This window comes from Dipodomys ordii, unplaced genomic scaffold (assembly GCF_000151885.1).
Source record: "Dipodomys ordii isolate 6190 unplaced genomic scaffold, Dord_2.0 Scaffold11, whole genome shotgun sequence".
Lineage (NCBI taxonomy): Eukaryota > Metazoa > Chordata > Mammalia > Rodentia > Heteromyidae > Dipodomys > Dipodomys ordii.
Window position 1 is genome coordinate 6674472 of NW_012267227.1, and position 13833 is coordinate 6688304.

Sequence of the window (13833 nt, forward strand, 5' to 3'; positions counted from 1 at the left end):
GCTTGCCTTGCATGCATGAGGCCCTGGGTTCGATTCCTCAACACCACATAAGCAGAAAAAGCCAGAAGTGGCGCTATGGCTCGAGTGGTAGAGCGCGAGCCTTGAACTGAAGAGGTGAGGGACGGTGCCCAGGCCCAGAGTTCAGACCCCATGACCGGCCAAAAAATAAAAATAAAAAAAAACAAAAATATATGTATACACAAACACAGCTGTGTGTATATAGTATTGAATGGGTTCCAGAAATATTTATTTACATTGTCCTATTCAGTTTTTACAACTAACCCAAAATGTATCATTCCTAGATCCCTCTTACAGACAGGAAAACAGAAGCACAATAACTTGTCAAATACGATGTGTCTAGGATTTCCCTCCATCCCCCTTCCCAGTAGTCTTCTTGACTACAAACCTGACACAGACAACCACACCTACCTTTTAAATACAAGAAATACACTATTAGTGTGAGGAAAGAATTTCTAGGAGAAAGAAAACGTAAACATTCTCATGCAATCACTATTTTCTCTTACTGTATCTCTTTGTAAGCCTAAGATTATATCCTCTTTAGTAATAAATTTGGGAGGGGGGAATCTAAGCATGAGAAAAAAATGAAAACAAAACTCTCACCTTTAATAGTTCCTTTCCTGCTGAGGGAAGATTTCCTGTGAGGGTTTGATTCTGTTTCCAAGTAAAGGCTAGTTGGAATCACTGTAAATAACCATAGATCCCATAGCTCTTGGCCTTCTAACCCTCTAGAATATATTATGATATTCACAAGATGTCCAAGAAACTAATTCAGGCTCCTGTTTGAGCTCTGCAAAGTAGAGAGAAGCAGGTGACTTTGTTGCTTTCCTCTTGCCTTCCTGCTCTCAGATAAGAAAATAAGCTCAGCTAAATCATTCAAGCGCCTATTCTCAAGCACCCAACTAGCAATCACTGAAAAGGCAGGCAAGTATTTCAGCCACCACAGCCCAATTTGTACTTACACTCTTGTGCCATAAAACTATCCAGAACTTGTCATTGCTCATCAGAACATAAAAGCCTTTTTTCTCCCCACCCAACAATCAACTACAAAAACACAGAAACTCTTTTGTTTGAGAATAAAAGTGGGACTCTTCCTGTTCCTGGGACATTTTGAGTGAGGTACTGAAAATACCTTACAAAAGACTTTCCCCCCTTGGTATCTTACTCAAACACATATAGATACATAGATACCACTCAGTAGAAACCAAAGTTCATGCTTCAAAGTGAAAAAAGAAAAATGAAGGAGGGAAGGAAGGAAGGAAGGAAGGAAGGAAGGAAGGAAGGAAGGAAGGAAGGAAGGAAGGAAGGAAGGGAGGGAGGGAGGGAGGGAGGGGAGAGGGAAGAAGGAAGGGAAGAAGGGAGGAAAAGAAAGAATGAGAGAGGGAGAGGAGGGAGGAACCTCATTTGTCTGTCAAGAATGATTTATAGTAATCTGTAGGTTATAGACATATCCCCAGAGGTCTGTAGCAGGGTTTTCCCTTACTAAAGTGTAAAAGGCTAGGAACAATGGGCCGTTTTAAGCATGAATGGCATTGCAGACTATTGGACTTAAGTGAAAAACCCCATGGGGTAGTTTTAGCCACATCATATGCAAAATGCCTTTTTATTTATTTATTTTTTTAGAGCTGTTAACATTGTTTACCCCCAACCCCAGCTGCCTCTCCAAAAAAAAAAAAAAAACAAAAGCAGCAGTCCCCGAGTCAATGTCCAAATAAAGCCATTTAAAATAGAGACCATAGGCCCAGATGCGGGTGAGCTCACACCCATAATCCCAGCTAGCTTGCTCAGGAGGCTGAGATCTGAGGATCACGGGTTCGAAGACAGCCGGAGCAGGAAAGTCTGTGAGACTCTCATCTCCAATAAAAAAAAAAAAAATCCAAAAGTGGAGCTGTAACTCAAGTGGGGCAGGGGCAGTGCCCAGGGCCTTAGGATTCAAACCCCACCACTGGCACACACAATAAAGGTAGTTTTAAGAAGCTGCTCCACTAGATCTGGGGTCTCTGATGGCAAAAGCCCCTCCTGGCCATTCCCCCCATAGCCGACCTCCACACTTCTGTAAGGCTACTGGGGTCCTTCCTACTGCAGACACGAGAGATCGTTGCAGCTAGGCCAACCTGAGTTGACATGGCGACAGTCACCGGAACCGGAAGTAGAAAAACAGGAAGTGCTCTCAGCCTGGCTATGTTCCCCGCTCCAGATCCCCCTGTTGGTCTCAAAGGGGGATTTCTGGTAAGACAGAAACACAAGTGTTGTCACTTTCTCACCTCCAGCATCACAAAACAGAGTGCAAAGGGGTAAGCATCTCAAGACAATGATAGAGTCAGAGCTGTTTTCTTTATACATCATTTCTCAGTGTCAGAACATCTTGGTCTTCTCTCCACCTTTTGCTCTTCTCTGCTCATTTCTGACTGCACTTAAAAGCTCAGTAAAGGGTACTGGAACCATGTAGCCATCAATGACTCTGCTTTTTTATTGGCCCCACTTCACAGACTGGCTCATCTCTGCCAGCTTCCAATACTCACATTCTCAGTATGCCTTTATTTGGGGGTTGGAAAAAAAAATAAATCTTTGTGGGCATGAATGGTTCAAAGAGAAGTACTCTGGCTGCAAAATCTAATCCTAAAAATCAGAACAAAATTCCAGCCAGGCGCCCGTGTCTGTAATCCTAGCTACTCAGGAGGCTGAGATTTGAGTATTGCAGTTCAAGGCCAGGTTGGGCAGGAAAGTCTGAAAGACTCTTATCTCCAATTAACCACCAGAAACCCAGAAATGGAGCTGTGGCTCAAAATGGTAGAATGCTGGCCTTGAGCAAAAGAGCTCAGCACTGTTTTTTTCTTTCATTCGATTGTTTCTAACACATTTATAAGATCATTTCTTTGTTGCTTTTTATGTCCCCCCCCCCACCACAGTATAACCCCTGCTTTCACTGTATTTGATGTTGGTATAATTTGTGGTGGGGAAGGGAATAAACAAATTGTTTAAATAGGATACAGATGGACCTATTGGAACAATGAGATGTACAAGTCATTATGTCAAAACACAAACTTTACAACTTGGTGGGGGGGAGAGATGGGGAGGGAAACAAAGGAGGAGTCAACAATGCTTGATAAGAAATTTACTCATGGGGCTGGGAAGTTGGCTCAGTGGTAGAGCGCTTGCCTTGCATGCATGAGGCCCTGGGTTCAATTCCTCAGCACCACATAAGCAAAAAGAAAAAGCCAGAAGTGGCACTGTGGCTCAAGTGGTAGAGCACTATCCTTGAGCTGAAGAGCTGAGGGCCAGTGCCCAGGCCCAGAGTTTAGGCCCCACGACCGGACCCAAAAACAAAACAAAACAAAAAAAGAAATTACCTTGCTCATGTAATTGTAACCCCTCTGTATGGTATTTTCACAATAAAAAAGAAGATTAAAAAAGGAAAAAGAAAAAAGTAAACAATATCTAACACCAATCCATACACCAACTACTCTATACATGTGAGATGGAAATTTTTATCGAAGGGCCTCACTCATTAGTTGGTTGTCCATAGAAGGACCAATAAAAAAGAAGTTGGAAGGTATTCTTAGGGGAGGAAGACGGAAGTTTAGTTGAGAGGCAGAGCCCTGAATGTCTAGGAATACAGTGAAAAGCAAACGAAATTAATGATGAGAGTACCAGGGGAAAAAAGTCAATAATCAAATGAATGGCACAATGAGGAAGCCAAGGCTTTCTGACATGAAAGCAGTCAGGACATGAGTGCCAAAACATCAGGACTGCCAGAAAAGCTGTTTATTGAAACCAGAAGGGCCTGAGTTACTTGGCATCTCATTTTTCAGCCCTTCAAAACATTTTCTGCTCTATAATTTGCAAAGGAAATGAACAGGGAATGGGATCATAATCAGGATTTATGCCACAAGTCAATCTCCAAAGAAATATCTAGAGCATGTTAAACCTGATTATGTCTTTGTGTGTGTGTGTGTGTGTGTGTGTGTGTGTGTTAGTCCCAGGGCTTGAACTCGAGGCCTAGGCATTCTCCCTGAGCTTTTGTGTTCAATACTATCAAATGGGCCACAGTTTTACTTCTGGTTTTTGAGATAAGACCAGGAGATAAGACCCGGCTTTCCTGCCTGGTCTGGCTTTGAATCTTGATCCTCAGATCTCATCCTCCTGAGTAGCTAGGATTACCAGGCATGAGCCACCAGTTACTGGCACCAGCCTCTTAAAAAAATATTCTTGGTTCAAGCCCCACAACTGACAAAAAAAAAAATTGGGGCTGGGAATGTGGCTTAATGGTAGAGTGATTGTCTAGCATGCATGAAGCCCTAGATTCCGTTCCACATTACCACATATGCAGAAAGAGCCTGAAGTGGCACTGTGGCTCAAGTGGTGGAGTGCTAGCCTTGAGCTGAAGAGCTGAGGGACAGCGCCCAGGCCCTAAGTTCAAACCCCCGACTGACAAAAAAAAGAAAGAAAGAAAAAGAAAAATGGCCATGAGACTCTCATCTCCAGTAGAAAAAGCCAGTAGAGCTGTGGTGCAAATGGTAGAGTACCAGCAGTAGAGCGCCAGCCTTGAGGCAAAAGCTAAGGGACAGTGCCAAGGCCCTGTGTTCAAGCCCCAGTATTGGCACACACACAAAAAAAAAATGGATAGATAGATAAGAGTCAGTAAGAAGAATAATACAGGGAGGAATGTGGGAAGAAAAGGACTTACTATAAAAACTTAGAAAGAGGGCTGGGAGGTGGCTCAGTGGTAGAGTGCTTGCCTTGCATGCATGAGGCCCTGGGTTCGATTCCTCAGCACCACATAAGCAGAAAGAGCCTGAAGTGGCACTGTGGCTTGAGTTGGTAGAACACTAGCCTTGACCTGAAGAGCTGAGGGACAGCGCCCAGGGCAGAGTACAGGCCCCACAACTGACCAAAACAAAAAACTTAGAAAGTATGAGGACAAAGGAATAGATAATCTGCATTTCCTTCCTTATGATCTCAAACTGCAAACCATATTGGTCTATACCTAGGATTGTTTTAATCCCCAGCAAGTCATACTGTATTTTGTATTTAGGTAGCCTGCTCTTTTCCCTGAGTATTCTATGCCAAGCAGCTATCTGTGCCATGAGCAAACATGACTTTATGCAGACATGATTTGAATGATAGCACAGAACTCAACCCTCATTACAGTTCCTCATTATATGGGCTTAGCTTGACTAAGAATTTGTGGGAACTGAGGTACACTTCCCTGCCTTTAGCAAATACGTCCCAAAGGTTAATTGTCACTTGTTGGTCATCAGGAAGTCAATAGAGAGTACATCTCCTAGTCAAAGAGTAAAATTTTCAGAAATACCCATTTAGAGGCTGGGAATGTTGCTTAGTGGTAGAGTGCTTGCCTAGCATGCATGAAGCCCTGGGTTTGATGCCTCAGTACCACATACACAGGAAAAGCCAGAAGTGGCACTGCGGCTTGAGTTGGTAGAGCGCTAGCCTTGAGCCAAAGAAGCTCAGGGACAGTGTCCAGGCCCTGAGTTCAAGCCCCAGAGTGGCAAAAAAGAATGTTTTCAAATACCCATTTACCACTTTCCACAGTGCCTCAGGAACCTGTCACTTCTGCTGCAGGAAATTTTCCCCATCCCTACCAGAAAAAAAGAAGGAAGGCTGAATGGAGGAAAGGAAGGGAAGGAGGGAGAGAAGGAAGAAGGAAGAATGGGTGGGAGGGTAGGTCTGACAAAAAGTGGCACAAAAATATGTGTTCTGTATATTCTTTAGTTGATAAGGCACATTCTACACATGTTCATATCACCACGAAGCCTTCTATCTAGAAAGCTCTCAAATATTTTGAGAGCCTAACCTTTAAGAAAATTCAAATGACATTATCTTTTCACTTTTGAATAACCCATAGTGATTTATTGAGCAAGAGATGTCAATGACTCTAGCATAACTGACTCTTCATTTTGAAGGAATAAAAGTAAATCCACATCTGATACAACATATAAAATTATTTTCAAGTGGACTGAGATAGAGTGGGGTTGCGTTGTTTGTGTTTTAGGTTGAGGATCTTTGGCTTGAATTATGGTCTACCTTGGAGAATGGGTGAAATTTAAGATCCAATAAAGAATGAATGGTGGGACTGGAAAGGTGGCTCAGTGGTAGAGCGCTTGCCTTGCAAGCATGAGGCCCTGGGTTCAATTCCTCAGCACCACATAAGTGGAAAAAAATGGAAGTGGCGCAGTGGCTCAAGTGGTCGAGCTCTAGCCTTGAGCTGAAGAGCCAAGGGACAGCGCCCAGGACCAAAGTTCAGGCCTCACAACTGACCAAAAAAAAAAAAAAGAATGAATGAATGAATGATGATCCGTAAGCAGGTAGTAGTTATAAAGAACTGGAAGTGAGGATGTGAAAGGGTGTGGTGAGGCATAGGAAAGTTCAAGCCACAAACTACTCAGCGTGGTAGTCTAGGTCACTGCAGAGGTAGTGACACAGAAGAATTACATGGGAAGGATTAGATTACAAGAATGAAGATATAAGTTGGGTAGCAGGGCTCACATCCACCATCCTCGCTACTCAGGAGGCTGAGATCGTGGTTTGAAGCCATCCTGGGCAGAAAAGTGCCCCCAAAATTGGAAGTGATGCTGTGGCTCAAAGTGGTAGAACATTATTAGGCTTGAGCAAAACAGCCCAGGGACAGTGCCTAGGCCCTGAGTTCAAGCCCCAGGACTGGCAAGAAAGAAAGAAAGAAAGAAAGAAAGAAAGAAAGAAAGAAAGAAAGAAAGAAAGAAAGAAAGAAAGAAAGAAAGAAAGAAAGAAAGAACAAGGATATAAACAAAAACAATGATGAGTAACTAGAAAGATTATGGGATAGAGAGTAACCAGGTATATATTTAAAAAACAGCATTTTGAGGGGCTGGGAAGGTGGCTCAGTGGTAGAGTGTTTGCCTTGCATGCCAGAGGCTCTGGGTTCGATTCCTCAGCACCACTTAAGCAAAAAGAAAAAAGCCGGAAGTGGCGCTGTGGCTCATGTGGTAGAGCGCTAGCCTTGAGCTGAAGAGCTGAGGGACAGTGCCCAGGCCCAGAGTTCAGGCCCCATGACTGGACCCAGAAAACAAAAAAAAAAAAAAACAAAAAAAAACCCAGCATTTTGAATCCAGCTACCATAGATCATACAACTTGAATTAAAGTAACAAAATTCTGTGTTGGCATTGGTTTGGGATTCTCCTGCACTGTTTCACACATGCTGAAGAAATCTGAATTTAAAGGTTGGTGATTTACTTGATAACTGAAAAGAAAGCCAAACGTGAGATGAGAAGGGGTAATTTATGAGAACAAAAAGGGACATGGACATAAGGTCCAGGCAGGGAAACAACAAAGCCAGAATGACTACAGTACTGGAAGAATGAGGAAGGGCCGGAAGCAAGGGTATTTGCCACTGTAAGCAGACTCAGGAGGCCGGGCATCAGTGATGATCAGTGGCTGCTTGGGAACCTGAGATCTGAGGATCCACAGTTCAAAGCCAGTCAAGGCAGAAAAGTCTGTAAGACTCTCAATCAATCACTAAAATATTTAAGAGCCAAGAGTGCAGCTGTGGCTCAAATGGTAGAGTACTTGCCTTGTGCACAAAGTCTCAGGGACAGTGCCCAGGCCCTAAATTCAAGCCCCAGAACTGGCACACACACACAAAAAAACGAGGGATTGGAGTGTGGCTCACTGATAGAAAATGCACATAGCATGCATGAGCTCTGGGTGCCATCTCCAACATCAGCAAGAAAAAAATAAGTTGAAAAGCATGACATGAAATGGCATGATAAACCTATTTAAGAAATAAGCCAGGTACCCTGGCTCACACCTGTAATCCTAGCTACTCAGGAGGCTGAGATCTGAGGATCCCAGTTCAAAGCCAGCCTGGGCAGGAAGAATCCAGGAGACTCTTATCTCCAGTTAATCACCAGAAAACTGGAAGTGGTGCTGTGGTTCAAGTGGTAGAGTGCTTGCCTTGAGCTGAACAGCTCAGGGACAACACCCAGGCCCAGAGTTCAAGCCCCATGAGGGACAAGGAAAAAAAAAGAAGAAATAACAAGAGGATTAGATAAGCTTTGATGGAGCTTTAATGATTGAGAGACTTTAGAGAAGAAAAGGAATGAGTGGCAGGAAAAATAAGTAGTAGATCCCACATTTGTCCTCTTTGAATAGGTAACATAACTTTGATATGGCACTGATCCAAAATGTTTCCTCCAAGTTGGAAAGCCAACTGCCAGGTAACTGCTGAGTTCAAAGTCTGTCGTGAAATCTAGGTTTGATTTGATATGAGTGATAGGAGCACTTGGATTTGCATTGTCCTGAGATTTTAGTAGTTCATCAGTAAAAGCAATGAAGTGTATACAAGTTCACTTACCTGGTATGAAATAAAAGGTAGTATAGTATGCCTTTGCTCATACCCCGCGAAACATATGTTTAAGGCACAATAAATGAGAATTGGGGCTTTTCTATGAATTAAAGACAAAAAATACTGCTAGAGCTGGATGCTACAGGTTTGTGCTTGTAATCCTAGCTACTCAGGAAGCTGAGATCAGAGGATCATGGTTCAAAGTCACCCCATGCAGGATTCCATGAGACCTTTATCTCCAATTAACCACCAAAAGGCAGGACTGGCGCGCGTGCGCACACACATACACACACACACACAGATATAATGAAAAAATCCTTGTGCCTACCTTCCTTTTTTATTTTTTTCATTTTTTGGTCTGCCATCCAATATACACAGCTGACATTGGCCATTTTTATTAGTTTGTTATGTACCTTCTATGTCATCCTATAGTCTTATGACTCTGTACTTCTGAGCAATATAAACATATTGTTCTATTGCACTTTGATGTTTGTTGATCCAGCTGGAGGTTTGATGTGGGTTTTCACTTAACAGATCTTTCTTGGAGATCTTTCACATGAATATTGCCTTCTTACAATAGTGTAGCTTTACATTATATCTGTTTCTCCTAGCTAGCCTTCTACTGAAGGACTTGTCCCTAATCCTTCACTATTCCCAAAGGAAGCAATGATAAATAATTTTTATATACATAAGTGTACATGAATGCACACTACGCCTTATGTCTCCAGAAGCTAAATTGCTAGGTCATGGAATAGATGCACCAGTAACTTTGATAGATTATCAGATATCGTCCATATTTCTTCCACAGAATTGAAGTCCACTTCCAAGAGCCATGCATGCTAGCTCATAGGCTTTTCCAACAGTGCATTTTTATCCAACTGGACAACTTTGCCAATCTGATAGCTGAAAAACGGTATTTTAGCATTAGTATTCATTTATATTCGCCTTTTATGTAAGCTTCAGCCCCACCTTTCCCTATGTTTGGAAGCCATTTTTATTTCCTTTTCTGTGAACTATTTGTTCTCATTCCTTGCATATCCTTTTTAGGGGTGTCAGTTCTTTTCTGATGCTTCCAGTTCTTTCCATATTAGGGAGCTTATCTTTTCTCTGTCACCCTGTGAGGTTAAGTGGCAGCTACATTCCCAGCTTGCCATTTGGTTTTTGACTTTTTCTTACATCATATATTTTCTTTTCCCAAATCTGAAGGGATAGGGGTTGACTCCATTGGGAATGGAGTCAAACTTAGATGCCTATTCTTTTGGATGCCAGCATTTCAGTCATAATGAGGAAGTTCTTGTCCAATCTAAGCATATAAAAGAATTCTCATCTCTTCATGTGTGTGTGTGTGTGTGTGTGTGTGTGTGTGTGAAGTCCTGGGGCTTGAACTCAGGGCCTGGGCACTGTCTCTGAGTTTTGTGTTTAAGGCTAGTGCTCTATCACTTAAGCCACAGCTCCATGTCTGGCTTTTTGGTGATTCATTGGAGATAAAAGTCTCACAGAACAGGGCACCAGTGGCTCACACCTATAATCCTAGCTACTTGGGAGGCTGAGATCTGAGGATCGAGGTTCAAAGCCAACCCGGGCAGAAAAAGTCCGTGAGACTCTTATCTCCAATAAACCACTAGAAAACTGGAAGTGGCGCTGTGGCTCAAGTGGTAGAGCGTTAGCCTTGAGCTGCAGAGCTCAGGGACAGTACCCAGGCCTAGCGCCTGGCCCCATAACCGAAAAACAAAACAAACAAACAGTCTCACAGACTTTCTTGCCCACACTGGCTTGGGACCATGATCCTGAGATTTCAGCCTCCCACCTAACTGTGATGACAGGTGTGAGCTATCATACCCAATTCATGAAGACTTTTTTTTTTTTTTGCCAGTCCCAGGGCTTGAACTCAGGGCCTAGACAATGTCCCTGAGCTTCTTTTGCTCAAGGCTAGCAGTGTGCCACTTTAACCCCAGCACCATTTCTGACTTTTTCAGTTTTTGTGGTACTAAGGAATCAAACCCAGGGCTTCATGCATACTAGTTCAGCACCCTACCTCTAAGCCACCTTCCCAGCCCCCATGAAGACTCTTCAACTGGATTCTGGCCACAAAGGGATAGAATCTTGTGTTGTACCCATTTATTTTGCTATCAATCAAAAACAAAACAAAACCAAAAAAACTCGAGGGGCTGGGAAGGTGGCTCAGTGGTAGAGTGCTTGCCTTGAATGCATGAGGCCCTGGGTTCTATTCCTCAACACCACAGAAGCTGAAAAAGCCGGAAGTGGTGTTGTGGCTCAAATGGTAGAACACTAGCCTTGAGCTGAAGAGCTGAGGGACAGCGCCCAGGCTTAGAGTTCAGGCCCCACCACTGACAACAAGCAAACAAACAAAAACTACCTTGAGTAGGAAAGTGTCCCCATGCTCTAAAGGGGTGCTTTGAAAATTAGAAGTATAAATGGGTGTGGGTGTACACATGCGGCTTAGTGAAAACAGGAAGAGAACCAACAAGAAAAAGGTAATGAAATCAGTCACCTACGTCCCACCAGGGTTTATGGGCAGACATGAGTCATGTCATTGCTACTAAATCGTCATAAAGGGCTTGCAGCTGACAGGTGCCAGGAGAGGACATTTAGGAGCCCTCACGCCCCAGCGAACCCAGAATCAATACAGGAATTAGAATCAATATGATGATAAAGAAGACAAAGGAAGCAAGGTTAAATATTGACTCGGTGGGTTTGGGGTTGTGGGGTCTGAACTCTGGGCCTGGGCGCTGTCCCTCAGCTCTTCAGTTTGAGGCAAGTGCTCTACCACTTGAGCCACAGCGCCACTTCCAGCTTATGTGGTGCTGAAGAATCGAACCCAGGGCTTCATGCATGAGAGGCAAGCACTCTACCACTGAGCCACCTTCCCAGCCCTACTCTGTGTGTGCCTTTATCCTAACTACACAAGAGGCTGAGAACTCAGGAGCTCAGTTCAAAGCCAGCCCAGACAGGAAAGTCGGTGAGATTCTTATCTCCAGTGAACCACCAAAAAGCAGGAAGTGGAGCTTTGGCTCAAGTGGTAGAGTGCTAGCCACACCGACATAACAGGTCAGGGACAGTACCCAGGCCCAGAGTTCAAGCCTCAGGATGGGCATTACATAAAGACATAAATGAATAAATATAACCAACTTCCTAAATGTATTAGCAGAACGTGGAGGTAGAGGAGACATTGGGGATTCTTGCTATAGAGCTGGAGTGAGATTAGAGTCCAGGATTACTTCTCTTCTCTTATCATGTCACTAGTGGGGAGGAAGGGGGCTTGTCCCTGGAGCTTCAGGATTGCTGTCAAAATTGCATTTACCAGCCGGGCTCCAGTGGCTCATACCTGTCATCCTAGCTACTCTGAAGGCTGAGATCTGAAGATCGTGGTTCAAAGCCAAGAAAGTCTGTGAGTCTCTTAGCGCTGAGGTATCAGCAAAAAGCCAGAAGTGAAGGTGTGGCTCAAGCGTTGAGGGGCGCGGGGGGGAGCCACGTGAAAGAAGGAGGCTATGAATTCAAGCCCCCGTACTGGCACACATACACAAAAAGAGGGCCAAACATTCTAGCTGAGAATAACAACAAATAAACTGCCTGAGAAACATCTAGTCCTGACTTATTGTCCTTTCGGTAATGTTACCATTATACCTTCAGAACAGGCAAAGTTCACAGACGAATTTTGGGGGGGGTTATTGCTTTCTTTTTGCATCTCTAGGGTTGGAACTCAGGACCTTTGCACTACCACTTGAGCCACCTCTCCAAAACTTCTTTTATTTTTCAAATGAGGGTCTCATACGTTTGTCCAGAGCCAGCCTCACACCAGGATCCTCCTACGTCTGCCTCCCACATCGCTACAATTCCCAAGGTGCCTGCCACTCCAGCCCAGCTTATTGACTGAGATGGCGAGATGGTATCTTTGCTAACTTGTTGCCTGGGCTGACCCCCTGACCCATGATCCTCCTGCTTTCCATTTCCCCGAGTAGCTGAGATGACTGGTGTGAGCCAGTACAACCAAACTCACAGAGCTGCTTCCCTGAGAGTGTTTCTCCATGGAGAAATTCATTGGTAATTCTAGGGAAGTCCAGGCCCAAACCCCAAATGGCCTGGCACGCATGCACACACTGAACTTGCAGCCTACAGGTGTGGTCTTTCTTTAGCAGGATAGGTTCTGACCCTTGTTGCTGCTGTTTGAGAGCTAATAGCCCACACCCTCTACCCTCTACTGCTTTTGTAAAAGCACTGCACGTGTTTACATTGTATAATGAACCCATAAAGGCATTACATCACTGGAAATCCCCCCCCTTTCATCTACTCTCAACATTCTGGGTTTCCAGGGAGCAGTGTGAGACAGGGTCTCACTATGGTCTGGAACTCACTGGATAGCCCCAGCTGGCCTCAAAGGTTTGATCTCCCTGCCTCAGCCTCCTGAGTAAGGGTCTTACAAGTGGGCACCACCATGCCTGAGCTGTTTGTTTGTTTTAGCCAGTCCTGGGGCTTGAACTCAGGGCCTGTGCACTGTCCCTGAGTTTCTTTTGTTGTTGTTGGTGGTGGTCATGGGGCCTGAACTCTGGGCCTGGGCGCTGTCCCTCAGTCTTCAGCTCAAGGCAAGCACTCTACTACTTGAGCCACAGCGCCACTTCCAGTTTTCTGGTGCTTTATTGGAGATAAGAGTCTCACAGTCTTTCCTGCCTGGGCTGGTTTTGAACCGGGATCCTCAGATCTCAGCTTCCTGAGTAGCTGGGATTACAGGCGTGAGCCACCAGCGCCTGGCTCCCTGAGTTTCTTTTGCTCAAGGCTAGCACTCTACCACTTGAGTCACAGCACCACTTTCAGCTTTTTCTGTATATGTGGTACTGAGGAATAGAACCGAGGGCTTCACGCATGTTAGGCACATTAGGCTTCTAGCACGTTACTGCTAGAGTGTTAGCACTAACCTACATTCCCAGCTGGGTTTTTGGCTTTGTTTGGGGATTTTTGTTGTTTGTTTTCCCATGATAAGGGGGATCAAAGCCAGGTCCTTGCACTAGGCAAGCACTGTACCACTGAGCTATACCTTCAGCCTCCGAGAAGAATTTTGAGCACTTTTTATTGCCTGGCATTCTTCCCCGCATGGAACAAGCAACATAGTCTCAGCTAGAAAAAGGCATTTGAGTAATAACTTGAATTAGATGAGAAAACTGGGTAGCTAGATGGGGAAGCAGCAAGTGCAAAGGCCCTGAGGTAGAAATGAGTTGGAGGAAGAACACATAAGATAATGTGGCCAGAGCCAACTGTTATGAGGAGAGGAGAAGAAATGAGAGGGCAGAGAAGATCACACAGGGCCTGGGTTGATCACGATGTGGACTTCCAATTCACCACCCAAAAGCCAGAAGTGGAGCTGTGACTTTAGTGGTAGAGATCTAACCTGCAGGAAGAAAAGCTAAGGGACAGTGTCCTGGCCCTGAGTTCAAACCTCAGGATACACACACACACACACA

The 13833-nt window shown here is 44.4% G+C and overlaps 1 protein-coding gene across 3 annotated transcripts in view; it reads right to left on the reverse strand.

Moving 5' to 3' along the window:
- Positions 1–2150, reverse strand: part of Gcnt3 (glucosaminyl (N-acetyl) transferase 3, mucin type) — a 5115-nt gene extending 2965 nt beyond the window's left edge. The window contains exons 1-2 of one of the 3 annotated variants that reach the window (XR_001174785.1): positions 2070–2150; positions 725–808 (exon numbers count right to left, since the gene is read on the reverse strand). The gene's annotated coding sequence lies outside the window, so the exon portion shown is untranslated. Of the gene's footprint in view, positions 1–621; positions 704–724; positions 809–2069 lie in introns of those variants that run through there. The other 2 variants (XM_013010065.1, XM_013010064.1) reach the window with 2 other exon arrangements.
- Positions 2151–13833: the final 11683 nt, after the last annotated feature.